Raw genomic sequence first — 13,681 nt, forward strand, 5'->3', positions numbered from 1 at the left:
GATGGCGGAGGAGAAGCTGGAATCTGAACAAGCTCTCGCATAGAAAGGAGTTTTAGAGTTTCAGTGAACAGTCCTAAGCCAGAGAATCACACCAAGTGTGTCATCACAGGACAGAGAGTTAGACAAGAGAGGGGAAGCCAAGGAAACGCAGCAGCTGCCGCTCCGGCGGCGGGGCCGCGGCGGCGACCACCGCCGCGGAGTCATACCTGAGACACAGAGAGACCAGGACGAAGGAGCCGGACGCAGCGGACGAGCGGATTCTACTCAACACCAACAAGAACCGACAAGGAGCGAACATCTTCATCCTGCTGTTTGCAGACCAGAGACGACTCAGGATCCAAGACTCGGCGTGAGTACAAGCCCGACATCCTCACTCCTCAGGGAGCAGAGGAGGGAAGGCCACCCCTCCCCCCCAGCACCGGTGATCTCCATCTTGGATACCGACAAAGCTCGGAGGAGCTGCTAGCTCCAGCTCAGGCCTTGGAATAAAATGAGTCATTTAGCAGGTCACAAGAACTTAATGGCGAAGTGACCTGCCAGACTCAGCTCCATCCAGGGAAAAGCCACCCAGCTCAGGCGCCAGCCATTGGAGTGCCTTGCCTCACTGGGTAACCAGAGCCAGAGGCTGCCCCTCCCTCTAGCAGCCACCACAATCAATTGAAAAACAGAAACCCTGAGAATGGCTCCAGGCTGGGCGCTGTGAGCTTTATCACAAAATAGCCCCAGGGAAAAGCTACTGTTTGTTGAAAGGCCTCAACTCTACCCAGAACCTAGTCTCATCACCACATCCCCCTCTTTTGTGACTCTCAAAGCAGACCACCCTCCCAGAAAACTAACCTGGGAGGGGGATCTCAAAATCTTGGGTAAAGCAGAGCATTTTTCTGCCTCTTCCAACCAACCGACTTAAGAAACCAATCAAGCCACAGGACCTCAAGCTGACCAGAGACTCCAACAAGAGACTGGTTGCAGACAAAAGGGAGATACAGGATTCTTCCCACTCCTCCCCCCCCAAAAAAAAAAAATCAAAAGACTTTTTTTTCTTTTTTTTTTCTTTTTTTTTTTCTTCTTCTTCTTCTTTTCTCTTATTTGCTTGTTTTTTGTTTTTTGTTACCTTATATATATATATATATATATATATATATATATATATATATATATATATAAATTTTTTTCCCTTCTAAAACTTTTATTAATCTTTAATTTTTGCCTCTTCTGAAAAAATAATTGTTTTCCAGTAACTTTTTTTTTCTCATCTTATAATTTTTATTTTAGGAATACGTGAATGAGAGTTTTCCTTTCTTTTCTTGTCTTCTTTCTCTTTTTCTTTCTTTCTTAATTATCTTTTTGTTTTTTATCTAACTCTACTGAACTTCTGATCTTTTCTTCTCCCTTTCCCATCCTTAAAGCTTTTCACACCTCCTCTATGTCCCTCCCCTTCTCTGAACATATTCACATTCCTCTCTAAATAGATGGTCTTTTAACCTCTATAATAACATTAATTTTTACGTTTCTATTCTTTTTCTGGTCTCTCTTTATTCCCCTTTCCGTCTCTTCTTTTTCTCTCTCTCTCTACTTGCATCCTACCCAACTCATTTCCTGCACTGTGATTAGGACATAGTTAACTCTCCCTGTGCCTCCCCACACCAATCTATTCCTATTTTTTACCCACATCTCTCCCTAATCCTAATAATTTCTGGTTTTCCAAATTCTTTTCTGCGGTTCGAAGTCCTTTAACATATAGTCGTTTGATGTTGAATAGATGTATCTGTTGAACTAGATTGTATCTGTAGACTATTGACTGTACAAATGCAAACTTTGATTGATGGTTGCCTTAAGATAGTGTTCTAGCACAAAACTGGTGCAATCTTTATCTCAAATGGGCCGAGTAAGCCGGAAAAACACAAGAAAAATGGCAAATTCGGGTATCTCAATTCCCAACCTTGATAATCAGGGATTAGAACAGATAAAGAATAATCCAGAGGAGAGTTCCCAAATAGCTCTACAAACACTAATAGCAAACATGATAAATGAGAAGTTTGACATAGTACAAAGGACTCTGTATGAGCGTGATAGGGAGAGAGAGGAGGCATCCCAGAAGTTTATACAGGAATATCATAAGTGTGAGGAAGCTTCTCAAAAACTGATACAGGATGTGCATGAACAACTTGAGAATACTCAAAGAGAAAGGGAGGGGAGGGGGGACCAAGATGGCGACGGGGCAGTAGGGAAACGCCACAGCTCTCTCCAACCAAAAAGAGAGTTCGAGTTCCAACGCTTAATCTCCCCAAGAGACCGACAACAACAAAAAGACGAACACTCAGAGAAAAACCAGAGGCGGAGAATAACAAAAAAGAAAGAGGAAAAGAATTTCAAAACAGAGAAAAGCGAAGACCCCTCCCCCAACCTTTACTGGCCGCGCGGCAGCGCGCCAAGCCGCCGGCCAGCCGGCCCCGACGGGGGCTGTGGGAGCCCCAGAGAAACAGCAGAGACACAGGGGGCCACTTTCAGAACATCTGGTACTGGTTTGCAGAACAGCAGATCACCAGGAACAGAGAAACCTACCAGCCGGGAGTCTCCACGAGGATCCCACCCCCACCCCTCACTCTCCACCCGAGCAGAGAGGCTCCATCCCGCCAAAGTCGCTCGGCATCAGCAGAGTGACAAAAGGACCTGCGGCAGACCACCCGGCCCGCCTGATCGCGATCGCAACGATCCAGCACTCTCCACCCGAGCAGAGAGGTTCCATCCCGCCAAAGCGGCTCGGCGCGACAAAGGGTCCTGTCTGCAGACCACCCACCCGCCCGATCACGATCGCAACAACCCGGCGGGGTCACTTGGGCCCCAGAGGTACCGAGAAGAAGCTGCCTGAGCGTGGACACTCTTGACCCAACAGCTTCGACAGAGGCAGAGACAGAAAAGAATCACACAGAGCCACCACCGCCCAACCCAGCCCGGATTGCAACAACAACTGACGACCTACACCACACAGAAACAACCAGCTCCAGGGTGAGTACCCCACAGGGGAAGTGTATCCCTCAAGGGAGACCAGAGCTGGAGGGAATCCCCAGACCCTGACCTAGACTCCCTACCCCAGCACCCGGACCACAGGACCCACTAAAACTGGGAACTGTTTGAGAGCTCCACCAGCCCGTGGAGCACACTCAGCTGGCCAGGCTAGAGCAAGAGCACCCCTGGAAGGGAGCTTAAATGCCCAAGCCAGGAACAGCGCCCCTGGGTCAAGACTACCAACAGTAGAAGAAATTTGAACTGTGTCCCCCAGGCTGTATAACCTAGGGGGTATACACATCAGCACAGGCCTAACAAGCGCGCTCCAGGCTGGGGCCGGAACCAAGCCCGGGGATCCGGCACCTGAACAACACAACCAACTCCTCCCAATTGAAGTAAAAAGCTGAGCATACGCCTCAACAGAGGGGAGAAAACCAGGAAACAACACTCCCCCAGGAAGCACGCCTGTGACAACAAAAGACCTGGAGGCCCAGGACAAGAGAAGCCCAAACCCCACCAAAACTCCACCCATATACCCTAGACTGGGAATTGGGCAACACAGGCTGCCAGCACCTGATAGTAAGCAGGAGCTCAGACTGTTAAGGCGGATCAGCAACAGAGTGATAGTCTTGGATGTATGAGGCCCTGCATCTGATTCCTCAGCATCACAAAAGCAAAAAGGGTCAGAAGTGGTGCTGTGGCTCAAACGGTAGGGTGCCAGCCTTGAGCTGAAAAGCTGAGGGACAGCACCCAAACCTAGAGTTCAAGCCCACAACCAGCCCAAAACAAATAAACAAAAACACATCAGGAGCCCATAGCAGACTCCAGCATTTGGGAGAGTGCATCCAGAGCATCTGTTCTTCACAAGAGCACCCGTAGGAGCAAACACAAGCAGTCTAGGCTGCTCAACCCTTCCAAAGGTGGGAACTGCCAGCAATCTACAGCAGAGAGCTGAGAATCCTAAGTAAGTCAGAATAGCAGCTGGAAATAGGCTCCCAACAGAACCCAGATCAGGCACAGACTCTCTCTACCAATACAGAATCAGCAACCAAGCAAAGACAGACACACCAAAACAAAATTGAAGAGCAGTCTCCTGAACCTCCATGCGAAAATCACAGAGAAAAATCACAAGGTTTACTACCACCCAGGACAGCAAGCTCACCTCAAAAGCCAGCAGCCACGCAGGGGAGAGCCCCAGTGGGAGCAAAGCAGGAATGGAAGACAAAGGCTACTTCCAAGGGTTGCTGGAGGCAATGACTCAAGAAATAAAGTGAGAAATTTATCAGAAATTGAAAGAGCACAAGGATGAACTATCCAAAGAGATACAGGGTATCAAACAAGAGATGCATGCAAAAATAGAAGCTGCACAAACCTCAATAAGAAGTGAGATAAACGCCAAATTAGAGGTAATGCATACCTCATTGAGAGGTGAGATCAGTACTCTGAGAACCAACATTGAATCCATAAAGGGATCCATTTCCTCCATGCAAACCACAATAGAAGCCACTGTCAACAGAGTGAATGAAATGGAAGGTCGAGTGTCAGATACAGAAGACAGAATACACCAACTGGACCAAAAAGTGACAGATATGGAAAAATTACTCAAATTAAACCAAAGGGATATTCAAGAGCAAGCAGATAATGCTAAAAAATTTAACCTTCGCATAATTGGAGTGGACGAAGGTGAGGAATTCCAGAGCAAGGGAATGCAACACCTATTTAACAAGATAATCAATGAAAATTTTCCCCACCTCAAAAACGACCATCTTAACTACATCACAAAAGCTTATCGAACACCCAACAAGCAAGACCCCAGGAGAAACACTTCTAGACACATTATAGTAAAAATGATAGATCTGAATAATAAGGAAACAATCCTGCATGCAGCAAAAATGAAGAAGGAGCTATACTACAATGGGAAAAAAATAAGAATTACTGCAGATCTCTCCACACAAACAATGAATGCAAGAAAAGCCTGGGAAAGCACCATACGAGCCCTGAGAGCCAATAACTGCCAACCCAGACTGATCTACCCGGCAAAGCTAGCATTCACATTTGATGGAGAACTGAAAACTTTTAATAGCAAAGAAAAACTAAATGAATACATAAACATTAAGCCAGCATTACAAAGAATTCTAAGAGGGGGGACACAACCTGAAGAAAGCAGCCAGGAACTGGGGCCTGCCCCAAACAGGCGTTACTCAAAGTCTAACTGAGCAAGCACAGGAGGAAAGGAAAGAAGAAATACTTAGGAAAACGGAATGGCAGGGACAACAATGCATCTCTCTATACTTTCTCTTAATATAAATGGGCTGAATTCGCCAATTAAAAGAAAACGAACTGAGGACTGGATAAGAAAACAAGACCCATCCATCTGTTGCCTTCAGGAGACCCACCTCTCAGCCAAACATACAAACAAACTCAGAGTGAAGGGGTGGAAAAGGATCTACCAATCAAACGCCCCCAGTAAGAAAGCAGGTGTAGCTATCCTGATATCTGACAAAATAAACTTTTCATTAAAATCAGTACAGAAAGACAAGGACGGACACTACATATTAATAAAGGGAACAATCCAAGAGGAGGATATAACCATCATCAACTTATATGCCCCAAATATTGGTGCACCCAGATATGTCAAACAAATGCTCTCAAACTTACAGAATAAAATAGATCCCAATACGATAATACTAGGAGACTTTAACACACCACTCTCACCAAAGGACAGGTCTACCAACCAGAGGATTGGCAAAGAAGCTACCGAATTAAGAGAGGCCATACTTCAAGCGGAATTAACTGACATCTACCGAGTATTTCACCCTAAAACAACACAGTACACATTCTTCTCAGCAGCTCACGGAACTTTCTCCAAAATAGACCATATCATAGTTCATGCAAGGAACTTAAGCAAATACAAAGGGATCGACATAATCCCCTGTATCCTATCTGACCACAGTGGAATCAAGCTAGCTCTCAATAACAAAGCATACCGCAGAAATTTCTCCAATACATGGAAATTGAACAGCACACTCCTTAACAATGCCTGGATAACAGAAGAGATCAGAGAAGAAATAAAGCACTTCCTACAACTCAATGAAAATGAAAACACCTCACAAAGAAACTTGTGGGACACAGCAAAAGCAGTCCTGAGGGGCAAATTTATTGCCCTCAGTGCCCACATCAAGAGAATGGAGACAGACCAAGTAAATAACCTCATGTTGCAATTAAAACAGCTAGAAAAACAGGAAAAAATGGAACCTAAAGCTACTAGAAGAAGCCAGATAACCAAATTAAAAGCAGAGATTAACCAATTAGAAAATCAGAAAACCATAACCAAAATAAACCAAACAAAAAGCTGGTTCTTTGAAAAAATAAACAAAATTGATGGCCCATTGGCTAGATTAATTAAAAAAAGAAGAGAGGAAACCCATATTAATAGGATTAGGGATGCCACGGGAAACATCACCACACGTACCCAAGATATCCAAACAATTCTAACAGACTACTTTCAAAAGCTATACTCTCTAAAGGAAGAAAATTGGGCAGAAATGGATGCATTTTTAGAGAAATACAAGTTGCCCAAACTGAGCAAAGAAGAAGTTAACCAATTAAATAAGCCAATATCCTATAATGAGATACAGGAAGCTATCAAAAGTCTTCCAACAAAAAAAAGCCCAGGACCAGATGGATTCACAGCAGAATTCTATAAGACCTTTAAACAAGAACTAATACCCATACTCCTCAAGCTCTTCAGAGAAACAGAGAAGGAAGGAGCTATCCCAAACTCATTCTACGAAGCCAATATCACACTCATCCCCAAACCAGGCAAAGACCCAACCAAAAAGGAGAATTACAGGCCAATCTCCTTGATGAACACAGATGCAAAGATCCTTAACAAGATTCTAGCTAACAGAATCCAGAAACACATAAAAAAAATAATTCACTATGACCAGGTAGGCTTCATCCCAGAGACACAGGGATGGTTTAACATACGTAAGTCAATAAATGTAATCCAACATATCAACAGAGCCAAGGTCAAGAATCACATGATTATCGCTACAGATGCAGAAAAGGCCTTTGACAAAATTCAACATTCATTCATGCTAAAAGCTCTGGAGAAAATAGGAATAGAAGGAACATTTCTAAAAACAATAAAAGCCATTTATGACAGACCAATAGCCAATATTATACTTAATGGGGAAAAGCTACAACCAATTCTCCTAAAATCAGGAACAAGGCAAGGATGCCCACTGTCTCCACTCCTCTTCAATATAGTCCTAGAACCCTTAGCCAGGGCAATAAGGCAAGAAAAAGATATTAAAGGGATCCTCATAGGAAAAGAAGAAGTTAAACTATCCCTTTTTGCAGACGACATGATACTATACCTCCACGATCCCAAAAACTCCATCCCCAAACTCTTAGAAATCATAAATCACTTTGGCAAAATAGCAGGATACAAAATAAACCCACAAAAATCAGTTGCCTTCCTATACACTGATAATGTACAGGAAGAGAGGGAAATAAAGGGAGCAACCCCATTCACAATAACCTCCCGAAAAATAAAATATTTAGGAATTAACCTAACCAAAGATGTAAAAGAACTATTTAATGAGAACTATAAAAAGTTAAAGAAAGAAATTGCAGAAGACACTAGGAAATGGAAAGACCTCCCATGCTCCTGGATAGGCCGACTTAATATAGTAAAGATGGTAATACTTCCAAAACTAATATACAAATTCAACGCAATTCCTATTAAAATCCCAATGACGTACATCACTGAAATACAGAAAACAGTCCAAAAATTCATATGGAACAACAAAAGACCTAGAATAGCCAAAACAATTCTAGGGGATAAAGACAATATGGGAGGGCTATCCATGCCGAACTTCAAACTCTACTACAGAGCTATAATAACAAAGACAGCATGGTACTGGCACAAAAACAGACCCGAAGACCAATGGAACAGAATAGAAGATCCAGAAATAAATCCACAGGCCTACAGCCAGCTGATATTCGACAAAGGAGCCAAAGACATACAATGGAAGAAACACAGCCTCTTCAACCGCTGGTGCTGGGAAAACTGGGCAGCCACATGCAGAAAACTAAAAGTGGACCCCAGCCTATCACCATGCACCAACATCAACTCAAAATGGATTAAAGACCTTAACATTAAACCTGAATCTCTGAAACTACTGCAGGACAGAGTAGGAGAGACACTTGAACTAATAGGCACAGGAAGGAACTTCCTGAACAGAGTCCCAGGGTCACAACAAATTGGAGAGAGACTCGACAAATGGGACTACCTTAAAATAAAAAGCTTCTGCACAGATAAAGCTATCGCAACCAAGCTAGAAAGACAACCAACTAATTGGGAAAAAATATTTACCAGCAATATATCAGACAAGGGGTTAACATCCTGTATATACAGGGAACTCAAGAAACTAATCCCTCCCAAACCCAACACACCAATTACTAAATGGGCAAGGGAACTAAAGAGGGACTTCTCAAATGAAGAAATAAAAATGGCAAAGAAACACATGAGGAAATGTTCATCATCCCTGGTGGTGAAGGAAATGCAAATAAAGACAACCCTGAGATACCACCTTACCCCAGTCAGAATGTCCCACATCCACAAATCAGCCAACGACAAATGCTGGAGGGGATGTGGAGAACGAGGAACGCTATTACACTGCTGGTGGGAATGTACACTCATACAACCACTTTGGAAAGCAGTCTGGAGGGTCCTTAGAAAGCTAAAGATTGACCTCCCTTACGACCCAGTCATACCACTTCTAGGCATCTACCCTGAACAACAGGAACCAATATACAAGGACACGTGCACCTCCATGTTTATTGCAGCACTGTTCGCAATAGCTAGGATATGGAAACAACCTAGATGCCCCACCACAGATGAATGGATCCAAAAATTGTGGTATCTATACACAATGGAATATTATGCAGCCATTAGAAATGACAAAATAATGGCATTTGCAGGGAAATGGATGGAGCTAGAAGGAATCATGTTGAGCGAGGTAAGCCAAGAACGAAGAGACAAACAGTACATGGTCTCCCTGATAAGTGGATGATGAATCCAAAAGGTTAGGTGATATGACAAAACTAACAGGACTTAAGAAACAAAGAACTCCCACTCATCTGGTTGAACCACTACTAAATATCCCCATGCTGCTGATCACATATATGGTATATAACATATGAGCACCGTTATATATTACAGACTGTGATAGACAATTTGCTCCAGGAAAGTTAGAATGAACTTGTGACTTTAAATGAGCATCATTATTCCACAATACTGTGAATTTCCGGAAATTAAGTAATCACTTAATCACGATCAAAAAAAAAAAAAAAAAAAGAACCTTGGGGAAGGGAGGGAGGGAGGGGATGGTAGGGGGAAAACAATGGAGGGGGTAACAATGTTCAAGAGGAAGTGGAAGTGTACTCATTACCTCACTCATGTAACTGTAACCCTCTGTATAGTATCTCTACAATAAAAAAAAATTAAAAAAAAAAAAAAAAAAAAAAAGAGAAAGGGAGGAATGGTGTGAGCAGGCAGAGAACACTCAAAGAGAACTTCAGGAATCCCACAGAAGGGAGGAAACTAATCAAAGAGTAATTCACGAATTAAGAGACCAGGTAGAGAATACACAAAGATCACTAAAGGCATTCATGGAATCCATTAACAAAGAGCTGAAGGAAGTCAGGGAGACCACAAAGGGAATGCTGAATGGAACCCAACAGAAGGAATGGGAGTCCAAAGAAACCATAACCAATCAACTAAGTGATTTGAGAACAAACACTGAACACCAAATTAAGGAAGTAAAGAAATTCATACAAGACCTAAAACAGAGCTTCAACAAAGAACTTGAAGCCATCAAAGCTGACCAATTAGAAGGAAAAGAGATAAAAAACAAAGTAGAGAGTCTTGACAGCAGGTTAGACCATGCAGAAGATCGAATCTCAGGGATTGAAGACAGCCTAGATATTATAGAGAAAGAACATACAACCATCCAAGACAAGTCCAAGAAATATGATAGGTCTATCCAACACCTGGAAGACACCATCAGAAGGCCCAATCTAAGGATAATGGGTGTAGAGGAGCACCTAGAAACAGAAGTTAATGGTCTAGGAAATTTGTTTAACAGGATCCTAGCAGAGAACTTCCCAAACATACAAAAAGATAGGCCTATTCAGATACAAGAAGCTTTTAGAACCCCAAATAGACCAGACCAGAATAGGACATCCCACTGTCACATTATAATCCACACAGGATCAACTCAGACCAAGGAAAAGATCCTTAAAGCTGTCAAGGAGAAAAGGTTAATCACCTATAAAGGGAAACCAATTAGAATTACCTCAGATTTCTCAGCAGAGACAATCAAAGCAAGAAGAGCCTGGAATGACGTATGCCATGCCCTAAAAACAAACAACTATCAACCAAGAATACTGTACCCAGCTAAACTCTCCTTCATAACTGAAGGCCAAATAAAAACCTTCCATAGCAAAGAAAAATTGAAACAATACATCTCCACCAAACCAGCCCTGCAAAAGATTCTTAAAGATGTCCTACACATAGAAAACCAACAAGAACGCAACAAAGGCCAAGAAACTGCACCCAAACTGAGAATCCAAGAACCTTAGGAAGAACCCAGTTTTCACAGCCCCCAAGAAGGTGGATAACATGGCAGGAACCCCCAAATACCTCTCAGTCCTATCTCTTAACGTTAACGGACTGAACTCTCCAATTAAGCGACATAGACTGTCTAGTTGGATTAAAAAACAAGACCCTTCTATCTGCTGCCTGCAGGAGTCACATCTTGCCCGTAAAAACAAACATATTTTCAAGGTTAAAGGCTGGAACAAAATCTACCAAGCAAACGGCCCTCATAAACAGGCGGGAGTTGCAATCCTAATATCAGATAAAATAGACTTCAAACTAAAATTCGTGAGAAGAGATAAAGAAGGTCGCTACATACTAATTAAAGGATCTCTCCTTAAGGAGGATATTACAATTCTAAATATCTATTCGCCAAACAATGGAGCACCCAAATTTATCAAAGAAACACTACTTTCCCTCAAATCCCATATAGATCCAAAGACATTAATTGTTGGGGATTTTAACACACCACTCTCCCCACTAGATAGATCAACTTGGCAAAAACTCAACAGAGAAACCGCAGATCTAAACAGCTGCATAGATCAACTAGACTTAACAGACATTTACCGAACATTTCACCCAGCAGCATCAGAATACACGTTCTTCTCAGCAGCACATGGAACGTTTTCTAAAATAGAACACATTTTAGGCCACAAAGCAAACTTGTCTAAATTCAGAAACATTGAAGTTATATCTTGCATTCTCTCTGACCACAAGGGAATAAAATTAGAACTCAACACCAAAAGCCACCAAAAAAAGCCCGGTATCACATGGAGGCTGAACAACACACTGCTGAATCATGAGTGGGTCATGGAAGAGATTAGAAAGGAAATTCAAATGTTCATGCTATTCAACAAAAATGAACACACAAAGTACCAGCTCCTCTGGGACACAGCAAAGGCAGTACTCAGAGGCAAGTTTATAGCTCTGAGCTCCTACATCAACAAATTGGAGAGATCTGAAACTAACAATTTAATGACACATCTAAACCTCCTTGAAAAAGAGCAGCAAGATAAACCCCAATCCAGTAGACGGAAAGAAATAATCAAAATTAAATCAGAATTAAATGAATTAGAATCCAAAAAAACTATAGAAAGAATCAACAAAACAAAGAGTTGGTTCTTCGAAAAACTTAACAAAATTGACAGACCCTTAGCAAACCTTATCAGAAAAAGGAGAGAACACACCCAAATTAATAAACTCAGAGATGAGAATGGAAACATCACCACGGAAACAACCAAGATTCAGAACATTATAAGGGAATACTTCTCAAAACTTTATGCTAATAAGTTTGAGAACTTGACAGAAATGGACCTTTTCCTAGCAAATATTGACATGCCAAAACTAAACCAAGATGAGTTAAACCAGCTTAACAGGCCCATATCAAGCATTGAAATAGAAACAGCAATAAGAGACCTCCCAGCTAAGAAAAGTCCAGGACCAGATGGTTTTACAGCAGAATTTTACAAGGCCTTCAAAGCAGAGCTCACACCAATACTCCTCCAACTCTTCAATGAAATTGAAAGAGAAAGCTCACTACCGAACACATTCTATGAAGCCATCATAACCCTCATCCCAAAACCAGGCAGGGACTCATCAAAGAAAGAGAACTATAGACCCATTTCTTTGATGAACATTGATGCAAAACTTCTCAACAAAATTTTGGCCAATCGACTTCAACAATTCATCCAAAAAATCATACACCATGATCAAACAGGATTCATTTCAGGGATGCAAAGCTGGTTCAATATACGCAAATCAATTAATATTATTCATCACATCAACAGGAGCAAGAATAAGAACCACATGGTTATCTCAATAGATGCAGAAAAAGCATTTGACAAGATCCAACACCCCTTTATGATGAAGGTTCTGGAAAAATTAGGAATCCATGGAACATTCCTCAATACAATAAAGGCTGTATATGACAAACCTACAGCCAGCATTATACTCAATGGTGAAAAACTAAAACCATTTCCTCTTAACTCAGGAACAAGACAAGGATGCCCACTCTCTCCACTTCTCTTCAATCTAGTATTAGAATGCCTAGCTACAGCAATAAGACAAGATGCAGACATAAAGGGGATCCAAATAGGGAAAGAAGAAATAAAACTCTCCCTCTTTGCAGATGACATGATCTTGTATTTAAAGAATCCCATAGACTCCACTCCCAAATTACTCAAGCTGATTCAAAACTTTGGCAAAGTAGCAGGTTATAAAATTAACCCCCAAAAATCAATGGCTTTTCTATATGCCAACAATGAGAAAAGTGTGGCTGAAATTAGGAAAGCAACTCCATTTGTAATAGCCCCACAAAAAATAAAATACCTAGGCATTAACTTAACCAAAGAAGTGAAGGACCTCTATGATGAAAACTTTAAAATCTTGAAAAAGGAAATCAACACAGAACTTAAAAAATGGCAAAACCTCCCATGCTCCTGGATTGGCAAGATTAACATCGTGAAAATGGCAATACTTCCCAAGGCTATCTACAAATTCAACGCGATACCTATCAAAATTCCACCCTCATTCTTCAAGGAAATAGAGGAGGCAATCCAAAATTTCATATGGAACAATAAAAGACCCCGAATAGCAAAAACGCTCCTCAACGGAAAGAACACTGCTGGAGGAATATCAATACCAAATTTCAAACTCTACTATAAAGCCATAGTAATCAAAACAGCTTGGTATTGGCATAAGAACAGACCTCAGGACCAATGGAATAGAATTGAAAACCCAGAAATGAACCTACAGACCTATAGCCATCTAATCTTCGATAAGGAAGCTAAAACAATAGAATGGAAGAAAGACAGCCTCTTCAGTAAATGGTGCTGGCAAAATTGGTTAACTACATGTAGAAAACTAAAGCTAGATCCTTATATATCACCCTGCACCAGAATCAACTCCAAATGGATCAAAGACCTTGAACTCAAAGCAGACACTCTGAAAACATTACAGGATGGAATAGGAGAAACCCTAGGTCTCCTTGGCTCAGGTCGAAATTTT

This window comes from Dipodomys merriami, unplaced genomic scaffold (assembly GCF_024711535.1).
Source record: "Dipodomys merriami isolate MVZ:Mamm:240054 unplaced genomic scaffold, mDipMer1.0.p SCAF_14, whole genome shotgun sequence".
Taxonomy (NCBI): Eukaryota; Metazoa; Chordata; class Mammalia; order Rodentia; family Heteromyidae; genus Dipodomys; species Dipodomys merriami.